This window comes from Mustela erminea, chromosome 16 (genome assembly GCF_009829155.1).
Source record: "Mustela erminea isolate mMusErm1 chromosome 16, mMusErm1.Pri, whole genome shotgun sequence".
In the NCBI taxonomy this organism is placed as follows: Eukaryota; Metazoa; Chordata; class Mammalia; order Carnivora; family Mustelidae; genus Mustela; species Mustela erminea.
Genome location: NC_045629.1, coordinates 71,045,707 through 71,072,857, shown reverse-complemented (window position 1 = coordinate 71,072,857; position 27,151 = coordinate 71,045,707). Strand labels below are relative to the sequence as shown.

Genomic DNA, 27,151 nt, shown 5'->3' with positions numbered 1-27,151 from the left:
CCAATTGAACCCAAAACTATTTCCTCGTGCCTCGTACCTGTTGTATGAGACTGTCCGTCTGAAGCCTCAAAGGTAGAGAGTAATTTGTTGCCACAAATCATGCCTCTTCGTCTGAGATGTAGCAAGCATTGCTCTCCTAGCATGTTCTTATAGCCCTCACCATCCCGCTGGCATTCCTCAGGACTTGCCCAACATATCTCGGCTTCTCTTGGAAAATGAGATCCAGAGCTGGGCAAGATCTTCCCCTGGGATTGAGAGATGCATCTCCCTGGTTTACAGATAGACCGTGGCGGCAGCCGCGAAGCTGAGGAGTGCTGGGAATCGCAGCTCCCATAGAAACGGAGCTCAGGCGCAAATCAAAATATTAGGATGACATTTCTAAAAAGCACGTTTCATCTGGCACTGGCACGAGGACAACCTGTGTCTTTTTTTTTTTTTTTCCTCTTTCTTTAACCTATTCTTAGCATTTGTATCCAGGTCGTGGTCCCCAAAAGTTCAAATTTTCCCAATTTCAAATACATATTTCTTGTAGAAAGTGGCAAGAGCTAGTGCAGTGGGTGTCTGTTTATGAACAGACTGTAAGCTTTGGGATGAATTAAACGGGTCAGACAACTCGGTCCAAAATGCAGTAGGTGTGTGCATTAAGGAAGGGACTTAACCCCCCTACGCCGTGCTTTTCCTCATCACCTCTGGGTTACTGTCAGGATCATATGTGTATTTCGAGCTTGCCACGTGTCAAGCTGAGTGTATTGGGCTCGTCTTGCGAGAAGACAAAATGGAGACTCGGAGGATTTGTAGAAAGGATGTAGAAAGTCATTTGCTAGGCATCCCAGAGCTAGTAAGGGGACGTGCTGAGCCCTAAAGCCAAGCTTCTTTAGCTCCAGATCCCATCACCCAGTGAGCACTCCCGCAGTCTTGGTACCTGCATCCCTACCTTGAAAGAGCAGCGGGTGATTCCTGTCACTAAAGGTGATGGATAGGAGCTGCCCCAGCTCCGTAGCCACAGGGCTCACGTGGTGGCCGGGCATAGCCCTCAGTGGTACGGGCCTGGCAAAGACTCCACGCAGTACAATACTCCGTGAATCTCTCTGAGGTTTGGCAGCTGTGACCGGTTTTGTTGCTATATTGGCACACTTGCCCAGAAATAGATTAGAAAGCAGGAAAATTTTTTAAAGACGGGGGTGGGCGGGGGAGAGAACCCACTCTGATGTGTTATTTCGCTAACGGCCTTAACTTTGTAATAAATAAAGACTGCAAATGGGAAGCAAATGCATAAACTGAAAATACGCTGAGTGAATCATGGCACGCAGTATGTACAGTATATAAATATTCATGTTAAATTACCTTTTACTCCGACTCCATGGTTCTCCTGTGTGCACTTAAGGCTGAGTGGTTTCCGTAGGCCTTAGTTACCGACACAAATGCGTGTGACTTTTGTGAGAGCTTGAGGAGTAACTAAGGACTATTAGCACAGGCCTGAATAATGTCGGATCCCGGTGTTAGCCCCAGAAGCTCAAGCACCCTGTCTGCTTTTGGCAAGAGAACAGTAATCCATCTCCTGGTCTTTCCTAGTCAATGGAAACTGAGCTGAGGGAGAAAATCCTTAATCTTAGCAACAGCAGAATCTGGTATTTGAGCTGCAGAGCTTAGAGGAAAAAAAAAATAAAAAGCCTCGTTGAAAAGTTCAAATCTAGGTAACCAGTTTCTGAAAGAGTCTTTTGTGTGAACTGGAGACAGGCTGCACGGGCAAAGAGGAGTGAGGGCCATTCAGGGAGGTGCCCAAGCTTTCAGGAATGCGGTGCAGGGTTGGTTCCCTTCCTGTGGGGAGAATGGCAGCCCCGAGAAGGGCTGGTACAGGCTGACACAGCACTCCTTGGGAAAGCCAACAGGGGGAGTGAACGTGCCAGGAGGCTCAGCGGGCTCAGAGGCCAACATTCCCTCCCTTCTTTAGCTCTGACCTCCCAGTGACCTTGGGGTTAAACTACAGTCAAGTCCAACGGCCATGATAACACTTATCTCATTCCTCTGTGCTGCGTGGCGAGGCGCTTCCCACCAAAGGGAACGTTTTAAATGAGAGCTGTTGGAATTTCTTACCAGAACACGGAAAGAGGTGTTGCAATCTTACCCCCGCAAGCCCTCCCAGCTTGTGCCTGCCTAGGAACGCCAAGTGTGTGGAACGTGTAGAGTATGTGGTGGTGTGTGTTCACATCATGCTAGGAAAGTATCTGAACGGAAAAAGGATCCTACACAAATTCTGATATATATAATGGCAGAATGACTTTAAAGCGTTAAACGTGGGGCGCCTGGGCAGCTCAGTCTGTTCGCAACGGACTTGTGACTCTGGATTTCCGCTCAGGTGAGGATCTCAGGGTCCTGGCCTCGAGCCCCCTGTTGGGCTCTACGCTCAGTGCAGAACCTGCTTGTCTCTGTCCCTCGGTTCCTCCCCCACCTTCATGCTCTCTCTCAGATAAATAAATACATTCTCAAAACAAAACAAAACATGTGAAGCCTAGCTTTCTTCTACGCCTCATGGGTGCAAACTCATTACATCAGCATTTCCTTCACATAAGAGTCTATAGTCCATGAAGTTAAAACTTCCTAAGTATAGCTCTGGGTGTTTGTTCCCGTTAACTCAACAAGCACTTTCAGAACACCTGTGCGGAGGCTGGGATTCTATCCAGGGCCAACACGGCTCGTGCAGAGAAGAACGGAGACCCCCGAGTCAGACCAAGTTCGGATTCTGGCTCTGCCGCTTGGACCTTTGAGACTTTCGGTAAAAATGTTGAAAATTGTGGTGCCTCAGTTTCTTCATCCATACAGTGTAGGTAACACTGCACCGCAGGGCGAATGTGAGGATTCCGTGAGAGAGCATGTCCGGAACTCAGGAGCCTGATGCATGTTTGCTGGGATTGCATCCCCGGTGCCGCCTGCGTGGAAGGCACAGCCTCACAGGGAGCCTGTCGGCAGAACAGAGCGTGTCGGGGTGTTGAGGTCTTGAATGGGGTGTGAACACAGTTCCAGGGAAGGGCAGACACAGGGAAACTAGAGAGAAGAGCTGATGGTGTGGAGTGTGGAAGGGCAGCCTTCTGGATGGAGGCTCCGCAGGAGCAGGTGCGAAGAGGCGGGCACCTGAGACGTTGTGTCCATCCACGGCGCTGGATCGATGGGGGATTGGGACATAGTTCTATTTCCCGTTGGTGTTAGAGAATCTTAGCGAAGTATCTCTGACTCCCTGTTTTTGGAGCATTTATGACTGTTTAAGATGAAATATAAAATTAAAAATTAAAACCTTAAAAACCAATTAAAGAATAGAATAAAATAGAGTAGAACAGAAAATAGATTTCAAGGGAGACAGCCATGCACTGAATGCCTACAGGTCCTTTGCATGTGTGATTTTCTTTCACTTACTCCAAATAACCTCACAAGAAAAATATTATTGCCCCCACCTTAACAAATGGGGAAACTAAGGCTTAGAGAGGTGACACGGCTCATCTAGGTTCTCACCATCAGTAAGAGGGGGGAACTGCGGTGCCAATCCCACCTTGATTAAGGACCTTTGGCACTGGGCAGTAGGAAGACAGGCTCCCTTCCCCATGCAAAAGGACTCACCTGTGTTTTGCTTGTCTGTCAATATGTGGAATATTCCTATGAAGTAAGACACAACATTTATAGAAATCTAGGCATCATGACTGGTTCATGCTCACATCAAAAGCTAAGGCAGAAGAACCATGTGGGAGGTCCGTTAACACCAAGACTGGGGACGGACCTATCCCTCCGAATCTCTTTGATGAGAGCTCACGTCATCTTCACACGCTCTACATCCCACATATACTGCCTCGTGGCAAATTGAGTCCCCTTTTCCTGACCCTCCAATAACCCAAATAATCCTTATTCTTTTGAGAACCATTACCTTAGTGATCAGTAGCTTAAATCACATTTTCTTTATAATAGCAATTCACATGCAACCCAAAACGGCAAAGAAAAGATGACAGAAGTTGCAGGAGGTGGGATGGGTTCAAAGAAGTAACTTGAGCATTCCTCAGGACAGGAGAAACGAGTCAGGTTTCTTCTTCTGCCAAAGGAAGCACAAACTCATCATTACTTGGGCATGGGTGAGGACCACATGTATAACCCCTGTTGGGCCCTGCTTCATCTACTTAGTCCTAAAACACTGCCAACTCTTCTGATCCAGAAAACAGAAATACTAAGTGTCACAGTTAGCTTTCCTTAAATACTCCGCACCAGGAACTATGCCCTTAAGGCCAACAAGCCTTAGGTCATTGCATTCTGTAATCAGCTCTACCATGCTGTGAAGTTTGTGCTGGGTATCTTCCCTTTCCCCTCCACCACTGTCCCCACCCTCTTCACTTTGCTCCCTTGACCCTGGGAGGGCTGGTCTCTATAGCTTGTAACACCTGCTTTCTTGCCCTCTGGCTTCTCCTTGGGTTGGGCCAACAGGCAGCCTCAGGAGAGCAGGGTTTGGGAGAAAGGAAGGCAAGGAAGGTCAGGTCCTCTCTCTATGAGGCCACTTCTGGTAGACTAAGTTCTTGGCTTTTCTCAAAGAGGTCTTTGCTAAGCCTCTCTTCCCCCTTTGAGTTCCTGTCCCTTGTCTCTTCCCTCTTTCCTACTGGCTTACATGTAGCCATAGCTCTGCTATGAACCTGAGTTACCTCACTACCTTGTGTGGCTTCCTAAACCACTTTCATACATTTATAGCTTCCTTTTTTTTTTTTTTTTTTCTAACTAAAACCTGTTTGAATGACCCTAACTTAAGTGAAGCAGCCTCTATTTCCTGTCAGGATCCTGATATAGGCACCACGATTATACCCATTTTATAGACGGGTCCTCACACTAAGTAAAGTCACGTGTCCAAGGCCTCATAGCTATCCAGTGGCAGAACTGGATTTCAAAACCAGCCCACATTCTTAACTGCTGTAGTGGAAGAGCAGTAAATAGTTCTGGACAATGCAGGCACACTGGGCATCCTGGGGACGCAGCCTTGTACGTCCTCACGGGAACATGCGGTGGGAAGAATGACACAGGGCAGACGGTTTGCACCCCTGTCAGCCTCGCTGTCAGTCAGAGCTTACCCAAAAGAAAGTGGGCAAAAAACAGACATCCTCACCGGGCTTGCTGTCCCTGCCACTGGACTCTCTCTATGATACTGGGGCAGAAAACACCTGCCAGTGCAGGGAGGCTGGGAGGGAACACCAGACACATTGAAATCCTGGCTGGGAATCGTATTCTAGAGCCCCCATCAACCTTTCTCTTATGGCCCTGGTTGAATTAAGAGAGGATCCCATTGGGGCCAATAGACTAGAACAGACAATGGTTGATGGTTTAGTCCAAAAGGAAAATCAGGGCCACATTTGACCACCCCCAACACTGAATTCATTCACTAGACCCTAGGAGAATCCATAGCCAGAACTAAAGATGCCACTTGTATCTGAGCAGGACTGACCTCAGCATGAGAGTTTCTGTCTTCCACCTCAGGAAGCTGCATCATCTTTATTTAATTCTTCAACACTGAGCCTCCCTCTGCAGCGTGAGGAATTTATCATCTCAGGCCTCAGATTAAGTGAAAAGAATTTTTTTTTAGCTAAAATAGTTACGTATATACATTTCCATAAATCATCTTACCATAAATTAGGAAGAAGTCTACTTCCTCTGCCTAAAGCAAAAAAGATTTTAAGTGACAATTCTTGACAGTGCCTTCTTCCAAGTAGTTCTGGAACCTCTTGTGCCTATCTTGGGACTCAGCGTACTGAATTATGTTGACAGATCATCCTGCCCTGGAAAGTGAGGTCCTTATAGGCAGATCCTGTACCCCCTTTATCTCTCCATCCCTGGCCCAACACAATGCCCAGCATACAACAGGCACTCAATACACATTCCAGGACAACGCACGTGGATGCCCTCGGAACATCCTGGGAGGGTTCCCATCGGCGTGTGTTACGCAACTACGTGTTGACTCACCAGCCTCATCCGTGAAGGGAGACACCATCTTTTATTTAATTTTATACCTCGTATGTTTGGAATATCATGACTGCCCAAAATATATTTTGTACGAAAAAAAAAAAAAAGAACTGGAGGATACAGCAAACAAGAAATAAAGCTTCATTGTCTTTGGCCCCCTTACACTGCGTGGATATACTTAGATGGCTCTTTGGGTTGGTGTCAGAGGGTTACATCCACTGTATGTCCCAGTCATTCCACACAGGGCTGAATTTCCATCACGAAGTTGCCATAAAGAGAGGACAATCGAATGGAAGGGTCTGATAAGCAGGATGTTAGTGGGGCTGGTCACAAGAGTTAACAGCCTCTTCCCTCACCCAAGCCAACTAGTTATTCCTAAGATCTCAGGTCCAGTGCCCCTTCCTACAGGAAACTACCCCTGGTTCTCCAACAGCAGTCGTGGTGTTTTCCTTCAAACACTTCATTTTGTATGTTACTGTACATTCACTGGTGTGATCTTTTTGGCAAGTGCCTGACTCTTCTGAAAGTTCCATCAGTGGCATCTGTTTTGTTCATTATTCTATTCCCAGGACCAAGCGTGCTGTCTTCCAGTGAGGTGTTCAGTAAATGAGTACTGAATGAATGAATGAATGAATGAATGAGGAGTGAATAAGCAAACTGTCACTCTATGCTCAACTCATACTGGACCACATTTGCTCATTCTTGGTCCAATGTTCTTTCTCCCAGTACCAGCCATTTTAAATATTGTCTTTTATGTGTACGTAGGGATTGAGGTTTTCCGTGAACCAATCACTATGACCCACCCTCCCGTCTGTTCACATGGGTGCTGTGCCGGCAGGTGGCCTATCCAACATCTTGACTACCTCATAAAAGAAAGCGGGAAACTCTAACCCAGTGTTTGTTTGTTTGTTTCTAAACCAGTGATTTTTGAAACACGCTTTCTGTAGAAGACCACTTTTTTTTTTTAAGATTTTATTTATTTTATTTGACAGACATTACAAGTAGGCAGAGGGGCAGGCAGAGAGAGAGAGAGGAGGAAGCAGGCTCCCTGCTGAGCAGAGAGCCCAATGCAGGGCTCAGTCCCAGGACCCTGGGATCATGACCTGAGCTGAAGGCAGCGGCTTAACCCACTGAGCCACCCAGGTGCCCCAGAAGACCACTTTTAAAATCTATATCCAACAAACTGTAGTATATCCAAACAATGGAATATTATTCCGTGATAACAAGAAATGAGCTGTTAAGCCATGAAAAAACATGGAAGAAACTTCAGTGCAAAGTGTTAATAAAAGAAGCCAATCTGAAAAGCCTACATGTTGTACGATTGCAATGACAGAACATTGGGAAAACTGTGGGGACAGTAAAAGCTGTCCAGGAGTTCAGGAAGGGACGAACAGATGAAGCACAGGACATTTTTAGGACAGTGAAACTACTCTCTCTGACCCTGTCATGTGCATACATGGCATTATGGGTTTGCCAAAACTCATGGAATGTCTAAGGAATGAACCCTAATTTAATTTATGGACCTTAATAATAAAGACTCAGTATTAGTTCATCAATTTTAACAAATGTACTACACTAAAGGAAGAGAAATGAAAGAGAAAAAATAAAATAAAAGAGAAAACCCTGGAGTGAAGAGGAAAAGGGAAACATGGGAACACTCTGTAATTGCTGCTCAATGTCTGTCCCTATAAATCAAGAAGTGCTCTAAAAAGTCACTACTTTTTTAAAAAAATCTGCATCCTAGCTGGTCGCTCAACATATAAGACTAGATGGGTCCTAGCTGAAGTAGGAGTGCAGTCCTTCCCACTTTCTATCTACAAACTCATCTCAGACCTCACCTTCCTCCTTGTGGGTCCCTGAGATACTACTGTGGCTATGCAGTTACATGAAACCTTCCGTTGCTCTGCCTAACCCCCCAGCTCCCATCCCCACCCCCGCACCCCAAGTATGTCCTAAATAGTCTGACCTGATTCCCTGCTCTGAAGTCCAAGCTACTGTTTTGCAGTCCAAGCTACTGCTCTGTAGCCCATGGCTATATTAGAAAGGCAGGTGGTCTCCTTGTGGCTTCTCATAGACTTAGCACCATACCTGATTGAAATACTACTCTTCTCACTTTGGCATTTCCATTGCAGTGGCTGAGAAATCCCAGTTTCGGCCCAGGCATCTCCCACAAATGTCTACATAGGACTTGTGGGTATGAGAGACCGTGGAGGAGTACAGACCGGACAGAACAGATTTTGAACTGGGTATATGTGAGGCCAGACAGTTTTCATATTCCAAAGTCACAGCCAAGACTCCTCAGCAGTCCTACTTATAAACACACCCCGACTGCTAACAAAGAATCCAACAGAGAACTCAACAACCCCTTGAAGGCAAACCAGAACCTGTTAACTAAAAGTGGTGACACTACAATTACTGGCAAATGTTTGCTGGGCAGAAGGGAAGTCTGTGAAATGCTGCAGGGCACGGAGACAGTCAGGAGCCAGTTCCACCAATTAATGGAGTGCTTCCGAGTAGCAGTTGTGTCTGGGAGAGTTTCTGAAATAAGCCCTGGCTGCACCAGCTGAGGTCCCTGGGAAGGGGGGAACAAACTCACTCTCTCCAGCAGCAGGGAGGCAAGAAGCACAGCATCACCATCGCCATGGCTACCCAACAGAGCCTGCCTCAAAGCCTTTCAGGAATCTCTGCTATTTGTGGAAACTGGATTGCATTCCCCAAAGACCAGCATTCCTCCACCCCATGCACTTTCTCTTTACTTTCCCTCACTCCAATTAAAAAGGCAAGAGTGGACACTTGTCCTCCACTCATGCTGGCGACCTTTCATGACAACTCACCTGGAATGCCCCCGTCAGAAGCCATACATCGCAGAATCGATCCCAGCAATTTTCATTCCCATGTATTCACAGGCCATCATGTGAAACACCATTAGCATACTCTTGAATTCCTAACGGGATTGGAGAAAGAAAAAAAAAATAGATCCTCATTGATGTGACCAATGTGCCAATTAGGGAGTGAGGTCTTTCTTCTTTTGCTTTTCTGCATTGTCATCTGAACACAATCTCAGGCATAGGTGAGTGACAAGACAATGTAATTGCTATTGTATATTTGCCACAAAGAACGCCCAGTTAGAAACCTTCCCACTGGGGCTAGCAGTGGACGTTAGTCTGCATTTTTTCAAATAAAATAGGGGAAATGTGTAAATTGGTTAAGAGTTTTGGGAAAACAATAGAAACTGAATAGAATCGACCTCCTCAGTCACCTAACAAAACAAAATAAAAAACATCCACAGGAGTCTGTGAGGTTTTCTGTTCAAATGTCCCTAGTGGGGCACCTGCGTAGCTCAGATAGTTAAGCATCTGCCTTCAGCTCAATTCATGATGCTGGAGTCCCGGGATCTGGATGGAGCCGTCCATCTCCCCACATCAGACTGCCTGATCAGAGGGGAGTCTGCTTCTCCTTCTCCCTCTGTTCCTCCTCTGCTCATACTTGCTCACTCTCCCTCTCAAATAAATAAAATCTTTAAAACAAGCCAAAAAAAAAAAAAAAAAAAAGGCCCCTAATGTTGTCTGTGCCCATACATTTTCTTTTCTGGCCACTATATCTTCATTATTCCAGAAGAGACACCATTTTATTTTTAGGGTAGTGTCTCCAACATTGCTTCTTTTGCAACCCTGATCCAAATATGCACTTCTAGTGGGATATGCGAATAATCATATCCTAATTACTTAGCCACAGGAAGGGCATCTCCCCAAAAGCAGACCAATCAGAGTTCCTTCTAGGAGCATACAGAATAGAACTGAAGGGAAAAGGCCTTTTTCCCTTCACTGGGAAACTGAAAAAGTGATTTCTGGAGCTGAGGGCATTTGTGGCTCCAGGGAAAGCTTTTATCTAAAGCAATGAAGAAGACATGCAGAGAAAAGCAGACATGATAGGGAGAACCTGTGGACATTCAAGTCCTTGGTTTAAGGTACATGGGGTAGACTTAAATCATGTCTCCTTCTATCCACAACCATCATGAATCATCTGGCCCCAGTTATGCCTCATGAGGGATATCAGAAACGAGCAGAAGAACCATCAAGTTGAGCCCAGCCGAAAATGACGGTACAAAGAGTAGCAAATGAAAGGGTGGCTGTTTATTTCAGCAAGTTTTAGCGTGGTTTGTTGTTCCACAATAAATAACTTGTGGGTACCTGGGACCTTCCTGATACCATGTAAAGAGGTGACAGTAGCACAAGAAACCATGTAGAAAGAAGAACCCACATATCTCAAAGATCCCAGCTGTCCCAGCCAGCTGGCTAAGGTCACAGATACAACACTAAACCCAGCGGACACCACATGGAGCATATGTGAACCTCACACATGAGTTGCCAATCCACAGACTCATAAGCACACAGATGTTTATTTAAACTAAAACTTTAGAAGACACTCAGAAGCCACCTGTCTTCCAGATTTCCCCCAATCTGCTGTGCGAGATTGTTCAGTGCATTCCTAATATCAAATCACTCCTCTTTCCTTGACTGAAAAATCTTGATTTTGTGTAGGGAGGCAATGTATCACCTCTAAATGCTGTGTCCATTTCCCTTGCAGCTAGATGTGGTTATGTGACACAGCTGAAGCCTTTAAGAAGGATATGACAATTGAGGAGGCAGACCACATCTCTTCCACTTTCCACCTTCCTTATTAGAATACAGATGTGATCACTGGAGCCACAGCAGCTCTTTTGAGATTGTGGGTTTGAAAAAAAAGAGAGAGAGAGAGAGAGAGAGAGAGAGAAAATAAAAAAGAATCACAGAGATGCCATACCTGATTTTGTTGAAGAAAAAGAAAAAAATGGTCTTAAGACACCTGCTTAAAGTGAGCTGTTTCACATAGCTCAGTTAGATCTTCGGAGAAATGGGTTAGATATCTGAAACTGGGGGCACCTGGGTGGCTCAGTGGGTTAAAGTCTCTGCCTTTGGCTCAGGTCATGATCCCAGGGTCCTGGGATCAAGCCCCACATCGGGCTCTCTGCTCAGCAGGGAGCCTGCTTCCTCCCTCTCTCTCTGCCTGCCTCTGTGCCTACTTGTGATCTCTCTCTCTGTGTCAAATAAATAAACAAAATCTTTAAAAAAAAAAAAAAGATAACTGAAACTGGTGATGGGAAGAGTCCTGATCAGTCCTGATCCCCTGGGGAGTCCTGTGGTCACCTCTGCATGTCATACCATAGGATGCAAGATGCACTGCTTCCCCTTTCTCTCTGGCTCACATGTAAACACATTTATTTCACCTTAAAATAAATAAGATAAGTAGATGTTTTCAAAAAGTATTTCTTTAAAACCCAAAGAAAAACTCAAAGAAAACAACTACAAGAAATATAAACAGCATGAAATTGCCCTGTTCCCATCACATTGGATCCTAAAATCACCAGCTAAGCTCTATGGATCCGACTCCAGTCTCTTAATAAGGACAGTGGTTCTCAAAGAGGAGTCACCAAATCAGAAGCAGTCAGCATTACCTGAGAACTTGTCAGAGATGCAAATTCCCAGGCCCCACCCCAAACCTACCTACCAATCCCAAGCTCTGGGGGCGGGGCTATCCCTAAGTGTTTGAACAACACCTTCTGGTGATTCTGAGGTAGTCAGTGTTTTGGAGCCGCTACTTTATGATAAATATTTGCCAACATAGTAAGACAATAAGCTCCCCACCTTTTCTTTAGGGTAAAGCCTAGGGTTTGATTCGAAGAGAATTTGGTGTCATATTGTGATCCTGCTGTATTAGCTGTGATATCTGGGGCGTCCTGTGGTCTTCATTTGGTCCACAGATAAAATGCGATCATACTTTTTAGGATTGTTTAAAATGAAATGAGACCTGCAAAATGCCTGCCCATAACCTGGCTCAAGGCAGCTATTAAATAAAGTCAGCTGACTCTCTTTACAAAGTCTGCATCTCAGTCCTGTTGCCACAGCTCAGTCCAGCAGCAAATGTCTGGTATATGCACCCAAATTACTTTCAAATATAAAAAATAAGTTCCCCGAGTCTAGTTCAAATCTCCCAATACTTCTAAATACACCCCCTTCAGCGAGGTGTCAAGATGGAGGGTCCTCCTTGTATTTTAACCGCTTTGCTAGAATGACTGGCACTAGTCAGGCCCTGGTGGTCTGGCCTTTCCAGACTGAGACCAGAGGAACTGCCACCCCCTAGGGCATCTCTGGCCTCCTCACTTCCAGGATCCTTCCTTCAGTGTCCTTCTTTTCGATGAACCCTAAATGACCTTTAACCATATCCTAAATACTCAGAGAGTTAATCATACTCAGAAATAATCATCTGCTCAGAGGAACCAATTCAGAAACAGCTGAGGGCAAGACAGACCCTTGACCATAGTTTTTTGTTTGTTTGAGTTTATTGTTTTTTTTTTTAAAGATTTTATTTATTTATTTGACAGAGATCACAAGGAGGCAGAGAGACAGGCAGAGAGAGAGGAGGAAGCAGGCTCCCTGCTGAGCAGAGAGCCTGATGCGGGGCTCGATCCCAGGACCCTGGGATCATGACCGGAGCCGAAGGCAGAGGCTTTAACCCACTGAGCCACCCAGGCGCCCCCGAGTTTACTGTTTTGAACAAAGAATCTATATCCATGATTAAAAGATTCAAATATTATAAAAGAGGAAATTATGCAAAGTTATTCTCTTTTGTACTGCTGGCACTTAGATCCCTACCCAGAGACAACTATGCTTACCAGCTTTTTGGATAAACTTTAAGAAATAGCCTATATATGGAAAAATCGTGGAAAAAAAAACTATATATATATAGTAAGATATATATGTGTGTGTGTACATATGCGCATGTACACACACATACATTACCTTCTCTGTTTTCCACAGAATGTAATATATTATACACACCGTCTGCACCAAGAATATGGAAATCATGGGCAAAGGGAGATTAATAAGAGACCTTCATGATCTTCAGAGTCCTATATGGGGAAGCCAGAGAGTTTGGATGATATCATCTGCAACGTAGAAAAATCTTATTCTGTGTCTCCTGTGTCTCTGGCTACAGGCAGACACTCTCTTGATGACTGTACCCATGTAATGCATAAGTGTGAATACTTGTGTGCCTTACTCTGCAAACACACAAACAGGACCACGCCCATCTTTTGGGATCACTGTTCTCTGTTACACACCCGCCTGGTCACTCATCAGTCCCAGACTGGACTTCCAGCCCCTGGGATGAATTGCTGCTAGAAGGCCCTGTACTGACTGGCTCCCTGTTCACTTTTCTCACACCCAAGACTGTGTAGCAACATCCAGTTTACTGGGGGGACTCTTACTTGACATTGCCCAAGCCTTAAAGCCCAGTCTGCCTAAGGGCACATATCCTCCTCCTGCATTCCTGACACTAGCTAACAAAAACTGATGGGATCTTAATCTGTTTCTCCCCATATTTACAGATGGGAAAAATGGGGCCCAGGCCTAGGGCCAGGGAAATCCCTAAAGGATCATGGATAGCAACACACCCTGGAATCAGGACTCTGGGATCAGCTTGGGCAAAGAGACTTTGGATGTCTAACAGTAGTAAGTCCTAATCCTGGGTTCACTACAGGAGACCTGTGTTTTCCTCATTCTGGAGCCCTTGCTGGAAGACCTGTAAGGTGCGATAATAGTACTTACATATAGAATAATTAGGGTTATAAAACAAATATATGCAAAACACTAAATAATGTGTACTACAGAATAAGCATTCGCCAGATTTTAAGTGGTGCTCCCACATTTCTTAGAGGTTCACCCTCCGAGCTCTAGCTTGCTTTCCTATTTCTGTAAACATTATTCAAATATAGAGAGTAGCTCCTGCATGCGGGATACAAAGATAATCAAAGATGATGAGAAGTGGAAGGGGTGGCAGAGAAACCTAGCTAGTTCCCACACTCCAGGGAAAGCTTCCTTCTGTGGAGGTGTGGTGAGGCACACTGGGAACACAGAAAACTTATCTACCTGCTGTTGACAGGATAAAGGGCAGGGTCTGTGTCTCTGCTGGACCAAGGACAAGCATGGGGCGAAATGGAAATATCCATTTCCAGCCATATTTCCTCTGTGAGCCCACAGAGCTACTCAATGGCACCCCAGGGTCTCTCAGGTTTTTTTTTTTTCCTAAATCCTATAGCCTGCACTGTGGGCACTTTCATTTCTGGGCTTCCAGATGCACAGGAACACAAGAGTCTCCCTCCTCTGCAACAAGGCATGTCCTTCCACCTTTCACACTCAGGCCCCTGCATGACCTCTAGATGAAGACTCCGGAGAAATAAGCCTCGGAGGGTAATTTGTCAAGCACGGCATTCGGCAGCAGGGCAGGGAATCTTTCCTGACTTCTGCAGATAGGAGCTCACATCACAGCATGAAATTTGTTTACCCTTATCTTTGCACACAAGAACAAATTATCCCACCCTTGTTATAAATCCAGCAGCCCTGCATCTGTGAGCAGGTTTCCACGTAAATCTCCGGCAAACGCTCCTTGGCTGACTGTTCACTTTGTTTGCTGCCTTTCCCTGGCCCCAGCTCATGGGACTGTTAGTCTCACCAGTGGGTACCCTGGTTTTCTTCTGTAGAGATAACAGAAGAAAAGAAAGAGAGCAGCCAGGGTCACGTTTGCCACAAAAACCCCACCACCTACAGCAGAGCAAGTATCCTCTCTCCCAGCTGAAATGCCGTGGCTCCATGGGCCACCGGAAAGATCCACCAAGCCACAGGGAGATCCTGGGAGGCCAGAACTTACCAGCCTAGAGGGCCCTTTGCAGACTCACTCTGTTCCAGACAGTTAGTATGAACAGATGGTCCCGAGTCAGGTGAAGAATCTGTCCAAGTAGATTTTAAATGGCCTCAGCAGTCATTTAAATAATGTGGGTCATGCAGGGGAAGGGGAGCCCTTCGGACAGCTAAGAGATAGGTGCCCATCAAAGTAAACATCCTTGGGCTGGATCCTTAGACCTCAAAGAAAATAGGATGGCTTAGTGGGGGAAAAAAAAAAAAGTCATTAACCACAGCAACAATAGCTACAGATCCCTTACCTTACAGCACAAGGCTCCATGGGGCTCAGGGCTAGGGTCCCTGAGTGTAATTCTCTGCCGTTACCCCTCCAGGTGTATGACCCCGCCGTGCCCATGGTAGTTCACAGCAGAGGGGGGCGCTGTTCAAAGTAGGGACCTGAAGCACAGAATGGTTAAGTGAGATGTTCAGGGTCACACAGAAGTAAGAGGTAAGAGCTTGATTCAACAGGCCGTCAGACTTCAGAGCCTATATTCTAAGATAGTGCTTCCTACGCACTAACACACACAAGAAGCTTCTGGTGACCTTGTTCAGATGTAGATTCTGACAGATCAGAAAAGAGCCTGAGATCCTGCCTTTCCCACAGGCTTGGCTCCCAAGTGAGGCCCACGTGAGGCCCATGAGGCCAGGTCAAAGACCACACTTGAAGGGAGGGCAGTCCAGCCCAGCACTATAAAGTGGAAGGGGAGTGCCTCTGTTGGCCTGCCTACTCTTGTTACTTGTCCAAAGAGAAGGAAGAACAAAAATCTGGAGAGAGCTCCTAGAAATGTCGTAACTCAAATCTAGTAGCAAAAGTTAAGGTTTGTACAACATTTTATTATTTTTACTTCATCTAGTAATTTATATCAATGTTATTTTATAAAGGTATTGCACACAGCAGTTAGAAATTATAAACAAAACAAACAGCCTAGTCCTGCCCCACAGAAAATTTGAAAATCACTTCTCAACACTACTACACTGTACTGATCCCCTCACAAATGGGGAGTCTAGGACCAGGGGGTGTATGAGCATCTGTACCCCCACTGTTCCACTTCCTATAGGTTCCATTTTCTTGTGGTTTTGAGGCAGTTCATCTGCCTCAGTTCATAGGCTGCCATCCACAAAACGCCTCATGTAACGTGAATTCTGTTCTGTCCCATCCTGGTTTGGGAACCTCTGCCAATTCAATCAGCCCCTCTAAGGCTCCTTTTCTTCCTTCGTAGGATAAAGCCCACCTACCGCATGTGAACAAGGGTATAAAGCACGCACAGGGCTTAGCACAACACTTAGAAAGATCACTGGCAATCAGTAAAGAGCAGATACAATCATCATTGGGGAGGGGGAAATGCAATAAATAAATTCATACCAGGCAATCATTGACTCCATCTGCATTTTCAAGAAAATGCTCCTGACACTCTCCTAGGCATCGGGAAGGCAAGAGGATGCATTTCTCTCCACAAAACTGAATTAATTTATTTTCAACTTAGAAAAGTTGGCACCCAATTTCTCACCAAAGTCTGCAACAAAAGTGAAATTTTAATCCTAACCACTAGGCAAGAACAGTGCCCCAAGGCACTGCAAGATGTCTGATCATCAAGCAAAAATGTAATTATTTTGATTCGGCTGCACTGCAGAAACTTAGGCAGACAGGTGAACTAACACAGTTTAGAAAGATTTTCAATAACAAGGAATAAAACAAGGCAGGTTTTATTTAACCTTCAGTTAAGCAGAAAGCCAGCTAAGGAGAGATGGTCAAGGTGGAGTGTTCCTAGTTAAGGGTTGTTAGATTCTGCCTGTAACTCATTTACATAAAGACTCAGGAGGCAAGAGCCTCTGAGGTTTGTGGACAACGGAAGGAAAGCAGCTGAGGACATTATTGGTAAATGTTCATCAAGCCCTTGACTCTTTGGGGCAGGAATTTGTAAATCACTAGGTGAAGGAAATTTGCCAGGTGGGAACAGGAATCTTTCTGACCTCACCAAAATGGCAGACTTCTTCATGCTCAGGTTTTGTTGGTGTCGTGTTTAAGTGCTTACAGGGATGTAATGATTCAGTACAGCACACTGAAATCCACAGTTGGCATGTCCCCAAAAGTCTAATGACTCAGACCTTCCCTCAGTAAAAAATTCATTTGTCAAATTAGTCAGGGACCCCAGCTTGTTTCTTTCTCCCTCTCCCTGGGATATCTAGATACAGAGAGTTCAGGTTCCTTTTCCCTATGGGGCCATCTTCTATCTGTCTGTCTCTGAAATCAGTATGGGTGTGCTGAATCCTAAGACTGGTCTGATACCCTTGAGCTAGATGCTCTGGTGGAAGCCCACATAGAGGAGGAGGAAGAGGAGAAACAGTTAATGGCTGCACTTTGCCTTTGCCTTTGCACTTTGCCAAGAAGCTCCTTCCTGTTGTTGGTCACATCAGTGGGAAAATCAGTGGCTGCAGCACCAGGGACCTCTGTCCAGTGAGGCTGGGTCCATATCCTGTTGGTTGGCTGATTTGCCACTTTATTGTTTCACTTTCCTCAGCAGTAAAATGGGTATTAGAATCATAACAGAACCTGCCCTGTGAGGTTATAGGAAGGGTCAACCAGGTAATGTTTACAAATAGCAAGGTACCTAGCACAGAATGAATTCTCCTGCTATCTCAAGAGACGAGACTTTATCTTTCTGCTGGTTCACAGTGAAGAGTAGCATAATATGCTACCCCAAAAGGCATTGCTTTGGCACATGGATTAATTTAAGTTGAAGGCTACTGAGCAGAAGCAGATATAAGAAAAGCTCTCTGTCCTTCCCCTTCTGCCTGAAGATAGAACATAAATAAATACCCCTTGTTAAGGTGCCCCCCTTCCACACTTCCTGTACCATTGGAGATAAGATGGCATAGAGGAAATTTCCATTAGTTTACCATTAGTTTCCCCATATATTTGCCTTCCCACAATTTGCTTTCCCTAGAAGTTCAAAGGCCTTTGTCTTGTCACTTCTCTACAAAATTACTGCACTTTGCTAAAATGCAAAAAAGCCCAAGTTGCAACCACACTTTTGATCTACTCATCACCAAGGGCTCCTCTATATGTGTGTGATACACACATTAATAAGCTTTTATTTGTTTTTCTCTTGTTAATCTGTCATTTTCTAGTCTAATTTGAGGACTCCAGCCAATGAACCTAAGACAGAGAAAAATTGTTTCCTCCCCTACAAGAGCTATGTACAGAGTGATTATAGCTTCTCCAATTTGCAAAAGCTTGGTAAACATAACTTATATACTTATCCTTTTGGCTCATTCTCTAAATATCCCTTTTCTGGCATCTCCAACTGCTTTTAGGGTTCTTAAGACAAAGGCTTAATTCTATGCGTTCATTAATCCATTCCTTAAAAAATGCTTACTGAACATCTCCTAAGCTGTTCAGTAGATGCTGGTTGGTGTGATGGAGGCCTGAGCATCCAGAGGGCAAGGATCAGGTTTTGGCCCCTTTGCACAGCAAGTGAGAACGCTGGATGGCACAAAGTAGGCATTCAGTAAGGATGCCTGGTACAGGACGGACAGACACAGCCGCTGAGTGCTATGAGCAGTGGTGCACATTCACCCTCAGCCACAGAGTCCAGGGCAGGGCTAGCCCATGGTTAAGTCCTCCCCGTGTAGAGGGAGAAGTCGATCGCAACCTTTGCTCCCACAGTCTCATCAGATAACTCACTCATTCACTCAAGCGGCCATCAACCCCCAATGCCATGAACTTTAGCAAAATCCTTTCTTGATATCTGTTCCCCTGAATAGGTCCTTACTGACTTCCTTTTTTTTTTTTTTTTTTTTTTCCCTTTTCTGTTCCCCCCCCTCGACCCACTTTACTCCACCAGCTTCTTTCTGGTTCCACTCTATACCTTAGTTTTGAGAACGGAACACATACTTGAAACTCAAAATCACTTTTTGAAGAAATGCTTCTCCTGAGTCACAAAAATGAGAATATCAGGCCAATCCAAAGAAGGGTCTGTTTACTCCATGCATAACTGTTAAGCTTCTACCATGTGTAGGACACTATAAAGGACAAAGGGGATGTAACGGTGACATGTCAGTCCACCCTCCTTGAGACACGGGCAGTGATGAAAGAAGCAAATGCAATCACTATTGTAATAAATGCTTCATAGGAAACAAATGCGCTGAGGAAGGGCAAGGTGGGTAATAAACTCGTTAGCAAAACCCCCTCTGAGGACTTGACTTAATTGGAGGCATAAATAATACAGAGGATTTAACTTTCTGAAGAGTGGAATTCCAGAACACTCCAGGCCCAGCGAATGGACATATCAAGGTCTGAGGTAATCACATGCTTGGCGTGGACAGGAAACCAAGGACTGGCGCAGCTGGGCCGTACAGAGTGCACAACTGGGAAACTGGGAGGACATGAGGCCGGAAGGGTAGTGAGGAGTCAGCTTCATGAATAAATGCGAAGATGGAATGTGGCATATGAAGACTAAGGAACTCAGCCATATTGGTTACTGTCTGGCCCAGCTGGGTGGCTGGAGGTCACCCCTACTCCGTGGCACTATCTCGTGTCTGATTCTTGACTCTGCAAATCACTATTTGTGTTGCCACGGGCAAGATGCTTATGGATACCGATAATAAAGCCCAGCTCACGGGTGAGGCTTAGATGAGTAAATACACATAAAGCTCTTGGAATGGTGTTATTTATAGGAAGCACTTCACAGATGTTAGCTGCTACTATCTTAGTTGTTTATTACCACTTGCATGAATTCTTCATCATCTGAGGTATAATCCTTAAGCTCAAAGACTCAGAAACCCACCTCGGCCAACCCACGGAAAATGGTGGGACTTCAGTGGGACTGAAGCATAAAGCCAGGCCCCCACCTCTCTTGTTGACTAACAAAAAGAAATAGAATTATCAGGTCAATTTGAACTGTCTTGTCTTCTATGAGTCCCCAAACACCTCTCAGGAGGTCACTTCGTTGGTAGGGAGTAGAACATGTGAGGTAATGTTAATGGTGGGTGTCCTGGATCTCTAAAATTATGTTTTAACCCAAAAGATCTAAGATATTATAATTTTAATGTGCAATCACTTGGAAACAATTAGTAAGATACTTTACTTTCCTACCATATTGTAAAATTGTTGTGCATTTTATATTTACAACACATTTCGTTTCAGACTGGCTACATTTCAGGTGCTCAACAGCCACACAAAATTAGTGGCTACCATATTGAACACAGCAGATCTATAATTTCTTGGTGAATTTAGCTGTGTTAACCCGGCCTCCACTTCTTAACCCCTCTGAAATTCAACTATCTAGGATAGTTCCTGGCATACCACAGGCATGTGGTACATTTTTAAAGTAATTTTCTCATCTCTAAATTAAGAATAATCCTAAAATGTGTCAAACACTGTTCTAGGAGCGAGGGATACCTCCATGAACAAAACAAGAATCCCTGACTTTGTAGGGCTTATACTCTAATTAGGAAAGGTAATAAATGAAATAATATAGAATCCTAAAAGGTAGTCAGTGAGTTGAATAAATGATAGAGAAACTGAACAGCAAAGAAGAACAAGGAGTATATATGGGAGGACGTTTGGAATTTTAAATAGTGTTGCCAAGGAAGGCTCACCAGGACGCTATCATCTGAGTCAAGACTTAGCACAACATGAAGTTATCTGGTGGAAAAGTGTTCTAGGCAGAAGGAATAGCAAATGTTAAGGCTGTGAGAGAGAAGCATGGCCACCGTAGGGGAGGAACAGCAAGGGGCCCGTTGTCTGGAGGTGTGAGTGAGGGGGTGTCAGAGAGGTAACATGGAAGACAGGCCAGGGCTTTGGGGGCCATTTGAGGGATTTGGGCCCTTCCCCAAATGACGGGGGAGCGACAAGGGCGCTTTGAGCAAAGCAGTGACCTGGCTTGGCTCATAGTCTCTTGGGATTGCTAGAGGCTGCTGGGTTGTGCAGAGCCTATAGTGGGGTAAGTGTCCCCATGATGTTCCCTTGGCCCCAGGCCTAGAAGTGGCTTGGGGAAAGCAGACAGAAATTGACCAACCAGATTTGTTAAGTGTCGTGCCCCCAGTCCTGGGTGGATAGCCCCCCAATCTGTCCTGCAGAAAGCCGTGCTGAACAATGCCGTCTTCCTCCGTCACTCCGCTCTCCTTCCCTGGAAGCATGAAGAATGCCCAAGGAAAGAAAAGGAGGTTGGGTTTGCTGCGCTGAAGCTTTTCTCATTATTGACAGCCCTGTCTCCTCTCTAAATATCTCACCCTCCCCTTTTTTGCACAAGAAGTGCAAAATAAGATTCTTAGAATTTAGACTTTTTTTGAAATCTCTACATTTGGATTTGCAGATATGCCAATATTTGGATTTATAGAGCTGTAATTTAAGCCGGTCTCTCCCCTGGAACCGCCTGGTGAAATGCATCTTTCATGAGGCTCATGCAGGAGCCCAGCTACAAGCTCAGACTCCCGAGCACAAATCAAACTCTCCCGTTCAGCATCAACAGTATGTTGTCAGGGGCCTCCTGAAACAGCAAGGATCTGGAAGGGGACAGGCCTCCGTGTTTTCCCACTGGTGAGTCCTCTTCCAGAAAAGGATTAAAAGGCTCCTCACAAGTTAGCCACAGGACGAAGGGATGGAGAGCTAATGGTTTTGTGTGGGCGTTCCAGCCCCAGACCCCTTCTCAGGGCATCTCCTCTCCATGCCCACCCACAGGGCAGCCTAGCTCTGGCCCAGCCTGCCTGAGACAAAAAGCAAGTCAAATACAGAAGCCGAGGAAAAGGATCGCAGTCAGCAGGGGCACCTGGGTGGCTCAGTCAGTTAAGCCTCTGCCTTCAGCTCTGGTCACGATCCCAGGGTCCTGGGGGCACTGGGCTCCCTGGTCAGCGGAAAGCCTGCTTCTCCCTATCCTTCTCTCTCTGCTTGTTCTGTCAAATAAATAAATTGGGGGGGGGGGGAGGATGCTGCTCAGCAGCCTCTGTGATTCCTTCCTTAATTTGAAGGTCAAGGAATAATTCAGTTAAAGTGCAAAACTCTTTATGCAGGTTTTAAAGCCCAAGACAGCCAGGCTGAGAAGGTGGGAAGGGTAGTTGCATGCCACCAGCTCTCAGAGGAGAGAGAGGCCCAGTCTTCACCTCCTGGGAAGCATCTGATTAAAAAAAGAGAAAGAAAAAAGAATATGTGCCCAAAGCAGGTTATTTGCTGTCTTTTTTACTGGATGGCCCTGCGTATGTAGTTGCTGCTGTGTGTGTCACGTCAGCTGGAGATGGGGGCCCTTTGTGAGCTAAAACACCTGCCTCACCTGGCTTCCCTTTCCTCTCCACGCCCCACCCCCAGCAATGCTCCAGAGAGGTCAATGACCGTGATGGGGAAGTGCCTGTGTAGGGCAGCCAACTGTCCCAGATGGCCCAGGGCATGCTAAAATCAGGGTAGTCCCAGGCAAACCAGGACGAGCTGGTCACTCTACATCCAGAAGACACACCAGCCCCTGGTCCAGTGACTGGCCCATGTCTGCTGGAACACATATGCTGGTGCCCCTGAGCCTGCTGGAGGCAGTGGGGAAAGTAGACTTGGAATCAGCCATATTTGGATTTGAAGCCAGCTTGTCCTGTTCCAGTCGGCAGGATGCCTATCCCTAGGCCTTTGGGGGCTTATCTGGGAAACCGAAAAAACAGGATTGTATGGAAATTTAGGAAGACTGGGCCCACAACCAATGGCTGGCCTTTTCCTCCCCATAGTGAAATCATCGTCTGGCTCTTACACGTTATGTGAATAATGCCTGGTGTCTCCACAGGTTTCAGGATTTCTAGCATGCTTCCAGGTACACCGTCTCACTGGAGGATTCACAAGTGAGACAAGCAATATCATCAGCCCTACTTTAGAGACTGGGGAAGGGGGCCAAATGGAGAAGACAGACTCCAAGGTCATGCACCTGGCAAACAGAATATCAGCCCACATCACCTGTTTCCATTCTGCTACTGCACATCTCCTACAGTTTCAACAAAACCCCCAGCAGTGGGGAACAGTCGCAGGTAAGTGTGGGAGTTTCCCAATACAAGGAGGTATGGAGGAACCTGTTTTCCAGCAAATTCACTCAGCTATCTGCCGCCATGGGGAGCCTGGGGCCCAACCCCGGGGACCAGGCAGAGTTCCAGACTGCCTAATCAGATAATTCTGCCCTTGTGCACCTGTTTTGTACATTCTTGGAGTGAGCCATTCAAATGACAGCACCTGCAGAGTCAGGGCTAGTGCCCTGTCAGGTAGAAATGTCAATTCTCGATTATTCCCCACTGCTTTGGACAGAAGACTGGGAGAATGACTAACTGGCATTCAACACAGCTTGCTTTTATTGAACGTCTCCTCCAAGGAGGTGTGTGGGATGTGACACTTGGGTCATTGCTGGGTTGGGGGGATGAAGGGACAGTGTGGCTGAGAATCCCAATCCAAGGAACATGTCTCTAGCGAAAGGCTGCTCTTGGGGATGGTGCCTTCAGGGGTGGGCTTCCTCCTTTGTCTGCCAGGCTCCATTGGTGCAGAATGCCTTCCCTCCTACCGCATGGCCTTTTACCAGACCTGCTTCCTCTCCAGTCCATTTTCCAAGGGCAGCCAGCTTGAGGACCTTCGGACCTCAAAGCCTCCTACCTTTCCAACTGCACCTCCCATCCCAAGCCCTCATTCACTGGCTGATTTCCTTTTCCTGAGCATCCCAATTCCTTCCCATCTTGGTTGGGAATATAGAGGGAATGCCAAGGCCAGCTCATTCCAGTGCTAGCTTAAGTTTCTCTTTCTCAGGAGTCCATCTCTGGCCATCTTACCCAAAGTAGGACAAACCACCACCCCCACCACCCAGCCATAGTTAATCCCATTACCCTATTTTAATTTCTTTTTTTTTTAAAGATTTTATTTATTTATTTGCCAGAGAGAGAGAGCACGAGCGAGCACAGGCAGGCAGAGTGGCAGCAGAGGCAGAGGGAGAAACAGGCTCCCCGCCAAGCAAGGAGCCCGATGTGGGACTCGATCCCAGGACGCTGGGATCATGACCTGAGCCGAAGGCAGCCACTTAACCAACTGAGCCACCCAGGCGTCCCCCTATTTTAATTTCTTCATGGCTCTTGTCTCTCTCACAAATTCTTCTTCATTGACTTCTTTGCCACTTGCCTCCTCCTATCAACGTATAAATGCCATAAGGGAAAGGACTTTGTCTACTGTGTTCTTGTCTTTATCTCTGGAAGACACTAAAACCATCAAAACTCAAGTATTTGCCAAATCTGAAAGAATGTGTTTGTCTCTACCTAAAACAAAGTGGTTGTGAACACAAGCTTAAAGTCAAGGGGACCTGTGAGATCATCCCACTTGCCACCTGGCCTCTCTGAACTTAACAGACTAACAGAATCAAGAACTCACTGGCAGTTGTCATTACTAATCTAGAGTTGTGTCTCCCTCAGGAGTCCAACACCCCTGATGGCAGGCATTTTGGAATTTACTTGTGCCCACATGCCTGCAAACTTCCCCTGGGCATCCTCTACTTCCCCTTCTTTTGGGACATGTCATACTGTCCTAAGAAGTCTACTTATTTATCTGTCTCCTCCACTACACAGAGCCTCATGGGGACATGAATACCTCTAAAACCTAGGATGCTGCCTGTTGAATTTGTGGAATGAATGTGTGGTATATAAGACAAGTAGGTACCTAGTACATCTTCAAGAAATATGTTTTGAATCAAGCTCTCTCTAAAAATGACATTTTAAATACATGAATTAAAGAATAATACCAGGTGTTATTTGACCAAGGGCTGAATTACATACAATCAAGTGATACAATGTGTAGGATAGAACTTGAATGGCCAACAGAGAGATCAGAGATAGCCAACACAGAGGTTCCCCAGGCCAGCCAAGGAACTAGGGTAGTTGAGGTGGGTAGGATGGGACGGGGGCCAGCTGGAGTACACCTCATTTCCAAGGCAACGGCTGCTTAGTTCTAGCTCCTTGTTGCCATCACAGAATGTGGGCCTGATGGGCTTACATAGTTACCTTTTTCAAATAAAGTTGGAAATCTAACCTTGAGACTTCCCAAGGCTCCAGATGGTTGACAGCTAATTTAACTTTAAATTCATTAAACGATTATTTGAGATGAGCAAAGAATGCTTGAGAGCACTTATATAACCTCTGACCGATCAAGAGCCCCAGGTGACTGGATGGAGGTTGGGGCCCTAATCAGGAATTAATGGAAGAAGCTATGCAGGAGGCAGGTTATCAATATGGCCCAGTATACTGCTAAAGCCTTCATCAAGCACTTATTGAGCACTTATTACCTACCAAGCATTGGGATATAAAAATGACTCAGAACCCGATTCCTCTGAGACTTTCTGCTCAATTCAAGAAATGCTGTTGAGCCATGATCACATAACCGGAACGCAGCTCCTCAAGACAAGGGGACAGGCACCTAGACAAGTAGGTGTTGTTTCCTCCTCATTAGATCTTTGTCCCAGCGTGCTGGAAGCAAACTGTCCTACCTCCCTGTCCTTCTGTGGTTTCTCCCATCCCCAGCCACCGTACCCAGTACCAGCTGGGGCAAAGTGGTCTACTGCTACTGACCCCCCACAAAGGTTTCTCAAGCTAACAGACATGGAATGACTCGCCATTCCCTCTGTAAGCCTAACCCCTCTCTGTAAAATGGGTACCTCCATGAGCTCACATGGTGGTGACACACAGCATTCAGGTAACAGCAGCACCTCAGAGCACGTGCCTGAGGCTGTTTAGAAAATATTTTAATTTCGTCTGCACAGCAGGCACACAGAAGTCTCTTTTTTGGCCTAACTTATACTGTGATCTTGGACTTGCTGAAGGACTAACTTCTATCACAGCCCTGCCAATATTGATTGTTCGGGCTCAAAAGTACGTAAGTAGATTGATTTTTTTTTTTTTTTCCTCTCAAACTAAAAAGGATCGCAGTAGTGTTAGTATATTCCTGTTTCCACTGGTTGGTATGCACACTGAATAAATAATAGTGTTACCTGGAAATTTTTAGTTAAAAGAAACAGTGACGGAAAACAGGGTAGAAGAGGTCTTAAGTTGCATTCTTAATTCCACTACAAATTAGTCTGGTGTTCCAGTGAATGCCTGAGCTTGTCCATTAACAACGCTCCACCCCCACTCCAATCTATTGTTTTTTAAAAGACAACACTATGGTAACCTGCCTCTTAAGTAAGGAACAAAATAAAGGGAAAAGCAAAACACACACAGGCAAATACAAAAAATGAAAAAGCAAAATCAGCTTGGTGGGAGCAAGTGTCCCCTTGTGGTGAGGTTAATAGGCAACACTCCTCTCCTGTCACTTCTTCTGTAAGTCAGCAAGGAAATACATCCACCAGAGGCCTCAGCAAATTTGTTCCTAATTTAAGGTCAATTAGATAATTCCTACATCCCCTATTCTCAAGAAAAACAATGAGAGCAAATGCTTCCTCTAACTACCAGGCGACCTGGTAACTCTTGAAACAAGAGGTTATGAAATCTACTTTGTGCTAACTTCCAGGGACATGTAATAAACCAGAGCGCAGGGCTTGGAAGCAAGCCAGCAACTAAGACTTGGTTCTGTTTTATACTGTTTCCTTTCTGTGAACTTTTCCCCCCACCGGACAAAGTTTCACAGCACTCGTTCCAGAAGCACCTCTAAACTGAAACGCTTCTCCAGCTGTCCCAGTAAAAAATTCTTTTCTGCGACCTTTGGTAAGAAATACATTCTAGGAAAGAAAAGAAAAGAGCAAACGTCTGTTTACTACCTAGTGACTATTGGTCTCTCTCCAGGTCTCCAGGGGGGTGGGGGTGGGGGGAAAGAGGCGAAGGGGGAACAAAACAAACGCCAAAACTCATTCCCTCTCTCATCTCTACACTGGCAGGGGGCGTAAGCCTCCCAAAGTCTCTTTAAAGCCATCAGCTCCGAAAAATACGAACTGAGCAAGCATCGAGGACCTCCCAGAGCAAGCCCGGGTTCTAAGAAGGCAAGCGGGATTCCCATATGCGAGCGCAGACCCGGGCGATTAGGGTACCAGGAAGCCCGCCCTTGATTACTCACCAGCAGGATTTAAATCAGCTCCGGCGCGGGGGCGTGGTTTGGGCGGAGCTCCGTGGACCTGGTGGGCGGGGAGGGGGCGGGGATCCCGGAGGCTCTGCGCCGTGTGGGAAAGACCTGGGTTCCGGGAGCAAGCGTCTGTCTCTTTAAATGCCAGGGGCTGCGCTCCCGCCCGGAGAGCCTGGAGCCGGATCTACAATCCCGTCCCTCCCGCTCCCGCGCTTGTTGCTCGCCGGGTCCGAGTGGGAGCTGCCGCCGCCGGGCAGCAAGGCTGCTTCCTTCTCCGCCTTCTCGAGCCCCACCTCCCCCGAGAGCAGGTTGAGGGGGAGCAGCAGCCCCAGCAGGAGGAAGGGGTGCGGTGTAA

The 27,151-nt window shown here is 46.0% G+C and overlaps 1 long non-coding RNA gene across 3 annotated transcripts; it reads right to left on the bottom strand.

Moving 5' to 3' along the window:
- Positions 1-438: 438 nt before the first annotated feature.
- Positions 439-26,878, bottom strand: LOC116575017. Of its 3 annotated transcripts, none has more exons than XR_004279559.1 (7): positions 26,791-26,878; positions 15,014-15,149; positions 8,811-8,920; positions 5,462-5,568; positions 3,911-4,072; positions 3,610-3,645; positions 439-3,253 (listed from the first exon to the last, which is right to left on the bottom strand). It is a non-coding gene; the product is annotated as an uncharacterized LOC116575017 (long non-coding RNA). The 3 variants fall into 3 exon arrangements; XR_004279560.1 differs by having other exon boundaries at positions 439-2,957; XR_004279558.1 differs by having other exon boundaries at positions 3,610-4,072.
- Between the last annotated feature and the right edge of the window lie 273 nt (positions 26,879-27,151).